The sequence below is a fragment of the Neofelis nebulosa genome, chromosome 2, assembly GCF_028018385.1.
Source record: "Neofelis nebulosa isolate mNeoNeb1 chromosome 2, mNeoNeb1.pri, whole genome shotgun sequence".
Lineage (NCBI taxonomy): Eukaryota > Metazoa > Chordata > Mammalia > Carnivora > Felidae > Neofelis > Neofelis nebulosa.
Genome location: NC_080783.1, coordinates 64,037,238 through 64,043,237, shown reverse-complemented (window position 1 = coordinate 64,043,237; position 6,000 = coordinate 64,037,238).

Below are 6,000 nucleotides of genomic sequence, written 5' to 3'. Positions count from 1 at the left end.
AAGTAATTTATTATTGCCGAAACTAGCTTTCAAGATGAGTGTTGAATCCCTTTTCTCTGACAACCTATTGATTGGACATCTGCATTAGGTTAAATTGGGCCTTCTCTAGATCTATTTCAGTATAACAGAAGAGAGAGTTTTAAAAATGCATTATAAGATGCCCTTGAAAGTTATATCTGTAAATAAATGCTTTATATTTATTCACAATCTGTAAATAAATTCAAGATCAAATTGGTACATACAGATACAAAAAGCCTTGGTATAAGAAAAAGCCAAAGACTTGGTTTTAAAATGTGACTCTTAAGTATTGTAAAACCATACATTCTAGCACTCTTCAACTGAACTTTTTACAATAGTGGAAAGCTACTAGCCACGTGTGGCTCTTGGGCTTTTGAAATGCAGCTAATGTGACACAGGAACTGCATTTCAAAATTGTATTTACTTTTATTTATTTATTTATTTATTTTTTAACATTTATTTAGTTTTGAGAGACAAAGAGAGCGTGAGCCGGGAGAAGCAGAGAGAGGAGACACAGAATCTGAAGCAGGCTCCAGGCTCTGAACTGTCAGCACAGAGCCTGACATGGGGCTCAAGCCCACAGACCTCAAGATCACGACCTGAGTCAAAGTCAGCCACTTAACCGACTGAGCCCTCCAGGCGTCCCTGTATTTACTTTTAATTAACTTAAACTTAAATAGTCATGTGTGTGTCTAGTGGCTACTGAATTGGACAGCACAGATCAAGTCCTATAGCCCTTTTCCTTAAAGAAAAAAAAAAGGTATTTTTTATATTGTCACCTGCACTACAGTCCTGTGTGAGACAACATGAATGGTATCTGCTTTATTTTACATGAAGAAAGTGAAGCATCCGTGATTTGCTTACATAACATACACAAGGTATGTTTACCCTAGCCCAGAGATCTTTGATTTCATTTGAGATTATGGATGTTAATAACATGCATGTTAATTTCCAGACGAAAATAATCATAGTTACTGTTAACAAGGTATAAGACATGTATAGTGACAGGGAGATTCTAATTCCGAACCTTCCACATTAAAAAAAATTAACTTGTGTGGTAACTGGCACTAAACATTTCTGGGGCTGGGAGAACTCGAGTGACTATAAAAAGTTAACAGTAGGCTCTGCTGCATGTCCCAGCGAGACCTAAGATTCCCTCTCTGTGCAGCATCCTTCTCTCTCACTCTGTCCTGCAAGCTCTAGTCACCCTGGTCTCCCTAGACTCTTAGCTCTCAGTTGCCTCAAATCAGGAGGTCTAGTTCCCTCTTGCTACACGGTGTCCTGGAACCCTCTAAGGGCCACTAGGCTGGATAGAGTTTTATCCAATATTTACGACCTCATCCTGAAGTTTGGATGACTCTCTGACCAAGTTTTCCTGTTTGTCTGGGTCTACCACACCTGTATGTTGGACACCAGTACTTCTGTGTATATTCAGAAACTGTTCAAAAAAGGATCCCTAGTGTCCAATTGCACCTGTGGATTTTGCCCTCATTGAATGACTGTTGTGGCCACTTTGGAAATTGCAAATCGCTTTCTGAATGAATACATGGACCTCAGTGCTGCCAAGAAACTAAGGCGGCATTTTGGGGCTCCTGGGTGGCTCAGTTAAGTGTCTGACTTCGGCTCAGGTCACAATCTCACAGCTTGTGAGTTCGAGCCCTGCATCGGGCTCTGGGCTGACAGCTCGCAGCCTGGAGCCTGCTTCAGATTCTGGGTCTCCCTCTCTCTCTCTGCCCCTCCCCACTCACACTGTCTCTCTCTCTCAAAAAATAAACATTAAAAAAATTTTAAAAAAACACTAAGGTGGCCTTTAAAAATTTTCCTCCCCCCACCCCTTACCTTTAATGCTTTGTGATGGTGATTTCACACTGAAGGTCATATGGTGGTGCCACTTGTTAACTTAAAAAAAAAGACATATTTTCTTTTTCTTAAAAAGAATTATTAGCAGCAGGAGAGGTCTATAAGAAGCAACAATCCTGGAAACTTCTGCCAAATGACAGCAACTTATGGGAAAATTCTAGGAATTAGAAGTGCTTCTCTTTTGCTCTGCAAAGGACAAGTGCAGTCCGAGTCAGAATTGAGGCTGGTTTGGTGTGGCGTACTAATTACCGTCTTTGCTCGTCTTTGATGGAGATCACAGTAATGACGCGGGAGGAATCCCAGTGCATTTCTTTTGGCAGCACCAAAGTGATTGCTCTCAAGGAGGGAGAAAATTCAAAGACTGAGGTTATGAAGGTTAGAGTAAAGCCGATTAATTATTTTCTGTTTTGAATTTTTAAATTTCTTAGAACCATTTCTTTTCTTCTAACGTTCTGCCGTGCGATACTGAAAAGAATCTGTCTTCAGTTCAAAAACTGTGATATCTCCCGAAGAACACTGTGTCTGAAGGAACTGCCAGGCCCCGGGTGGTAATGACTGAAGGGCGGCAGCCGTGGTCCTGCCAGTGGGGTTTAGGGCACAAAGCAGGGCCCGCAAAAAGGAGCATTCACTCTGGCAGCACCTCGGCCCATTGCCAGTTCTGGCTCAGAGCAGAAAGCACTTCCATGGGACAATCTGCATACCCTGCGGGAGCGGCAGGCCATATGTGTGCCTGGAAAAGAAAGCCAGAACTAATTAAGATGAAGTGCTTCTTTCCTCCTCTAGCTGTCACCTGCCCTTGCACATCAGTTGGGGCAATCACATTCTGACTTTTCCCTGGATTCACCGTGTGTCTTATGAAGAGTAGAGGCCAGATTGTCTTCCTTGCTCACACATTCTGCCATTAATGGAAGGGCTTTCTAAAGGTGGTCATTGTATTTACATATCAATGCCTTTCGCAGACACCACCCTTGCCCTCAAGCTCAATAATTCCACATTAAAAGCATCTGGGCCTTGCGATTTCTTTCTTCTACGGAATCATTCTCAACTCTGCCTTTTTATGATTCTTTGAATGAAAGAAATTGGAGAGGTGTTGCTAGCTTTCCATATGAAGTTTGCATTGACTTAACAAAGGGAGAGGAAATGTTCCTGTCTGAGTTTGGGAGATTTTATTGTGCACCTTATTTTTTTAGCACTGAAATGTTGATGCCCTGCTCATGCTGGCCGATCGAGAGGCAGTGCCACACATCCCTAGGTGGATCCCAAAGGGTGTCAGAACACAGCGGGGTAGGTGCTAGCAAATTCAAAGACAAAGAGATGTACGAAAGACTGAGGAGTTTGGCAGCAAGCTCACTGGACTGGAGCCACTGGACCTACATTCTAGTCCAGTCTAGTGAGTCTCCACATCTAACCACTGTGATGCCAGGAGGCCAGTGAACGTTGGAGACCTCAGTTGAGTACTTTCTCAAGTGAGGGGCTTAAAATGGGCTTAGAAGGGAAGGTTCGTGTATTCCAACCCTGACATTCTGCAACTCTCAGGGTCTCATTCAGTCAAGATGGAAGAAGAGCCGGAGGGTATTAAATTTACTTATATGCAATGAACAAGGCTGTAAATTCTAAAAATTACTGCATTTTTAATTTGCTGCTTTAATAAACAAATTTGGATTTGTGTAATACATTTCTGTCTTTAAAACAATCTACTCCAATTAGAATCCGATTTTTATAGCTATGAAAAGAGATCCTGGAGACATGAAATAATTTAACTGATGCTACTGGGCAAAATTATTAACATGAGAATATTCAGACTTCCTACTCACCTAGCTTACAGAGGAGATCTTATAATAAAATTACCAGCTCCATTTCTCCTTCCTCAACATCCCAATGAGGAAATTTTTCTTGCCGGAAGAGATACTAAGGGGATATGTATAATAACAGGCTGAGTGAAAAGAAGCGAAGGAGGAGGGAAGTTTGCTTCGTGGGAGAGGGATTGGAGGTGCTTAACCAACTGTGCTGTGTGGGGAAAGTGACTAGAAGCTTGAAATAGCATTTTAGTAGGTTTGTTGAGGACTAATTATGGCTCCCTCAAAGATGAAAAGACGAAATTTACTTTTTAACTCTTTGTGGCTGTTGAAATGTGCTTCTTGAATGTAACACCATTTTAACACCAAATTATGTGGTAGCAAGATTTTTGAGGACTACCATGCTAAATGAAAATTAGAGATCCCTTTCCAAACAGCTTCTAAGATTGCCTCAAGTTCAAACAGGACCCCTTTTGTTCATGCTTTTATTTTCTCTTGAATCCCCCTGCCTACCCACCTGACAAACACTTACTAAGTGCCTTTAGGTGCTAGAGATGCATGGGTGAGTTCAACATAGAACCTTCCCTGCCAGAGATCCCAAGGTTCCAGGCTCGCCTGACGCAGCTCTGGGTGGGTGGACACCAGTGGATGCCATTGGCCTGTGGGCTTGGAAGAATTGGGTGGAGACTTTATCTAGCTACAAATTAGACGGCAACATTATTCCCCATCTCTTCTAACCCATCCTATTTCAAATTCATCCTCTTCTTGAATCACTTTATTTTCCCTGGCTTTATTCTGCCAATAGATCCAGATCATACCCAGGCTAACAACAATTTCGTCATACGAGAGGATGAGAAATCATGACCCACAAAACACCAGATCTCTAAGTAAAAGCCCACTTCACTTGTAAAAGCATTAATAAAGCAGGGTACCTGGAATGTTCCCAGAAAACCACTAGAATGAGCTGCAAGGATTTCCTTTCAGTGTTATCTCCTTTTCATAGCAGTGACATTTGAAAGAAGACTGTGATTAATTCTTTCTTCAACTGATGTTTTGGAATACCTCTAGATATCAAGGTCATATTTTAAGGTCATTTAAGTACACATCAATACTTCAACATGGCATTATTTATACTTACATTTCAGTATTTTTTTTTTTTTGTTAACAAAAATATCTATAACAATAGTATCTATCTATTAAGATTGTGTTAATCGGGAAGCCTGGTGGCTCAGTTGGTTGGGCGTCTGATTTTGGCTCACGTCATGATCTTGCCATTCATGCGTTGGGGCATCACGTTGGGTTCTCTGATGACAGCTTGGAGGCTGGAGTCTGCTTCAGATTCTGTCTCCGTCTCTGCCCCTCCCTGGCTCAAGTTCTGTCTCTCTCTCTCTCTCAAATATAAATAAACATTTTTAAAAAAATTTTTAAAAGATTGCGTTCATCGGTAATTAACAGCAACATCTACAACTACAAAAAAATACTTCAGTGGCTTAAACAAATGAGAGGTGTCTTCTTCACATGTAACAGGATGGCTGGAGGTAGGCGGCCCAGGCTGGAGTAGCTGCTCAAGGATGTCCAGGAATCAGGCTCAGTCTATTTTCTTGCTCTGCCATCCGTGGTGTATGGCTTCTGACCAGATGACCACCACAGCATGGCTGCCGTGCCTCCAGGAAAGAAGAAATGAGGAAGGAAAACAGCCTTTCTTCAGCCTAGCCTTATTCTAGAAGGCTGTGTCTGTATTTCATTGATCAGAACAGTGTCATGGTCTCCCCTGGCCTCAAGGGAGTCTAGGAAGGGAGAGACTTGACTTTCCAACCTCTGTAGTAGAGGCAAGCAAGGGAAAAGGATGTAGAATTGGGTGTCAAGTAAGCCAGCCTGATACCTGCATGGTGACTTCTCCCATATATAACAATAAAAGCAACTTACCTGCTAACTGGTTTCACAATAACATACAAAAATTGTGAGGGCACACTACTTTCTAAATTATAAAATGCTTCGTGAATGTTATCCCAGGGTATATTTAAATGATTAATCGAATTTTCATCTTCCAAGAAATTCTATTACGACATTGTGCATCTTTTAGTTTGATTCCATTCTTGATATATTAGAAATATGTACCCTCAACAAGTAAATTTGGAGTAGTTTCTTTCTTTCCTGTAATCATTCATAATAATTTTTGACATTTGTCTGGGTCACCTTGGGTGAACATTTCCCTTTCTATCTCCAGCCGTTGTGTTGTTCTCCAATTTATCTTTTTGTATCTGAGAGTAGGACCTGTACCTGAATTATACAAAGGATGGAACCGCAGATTCACCAGCTACATATT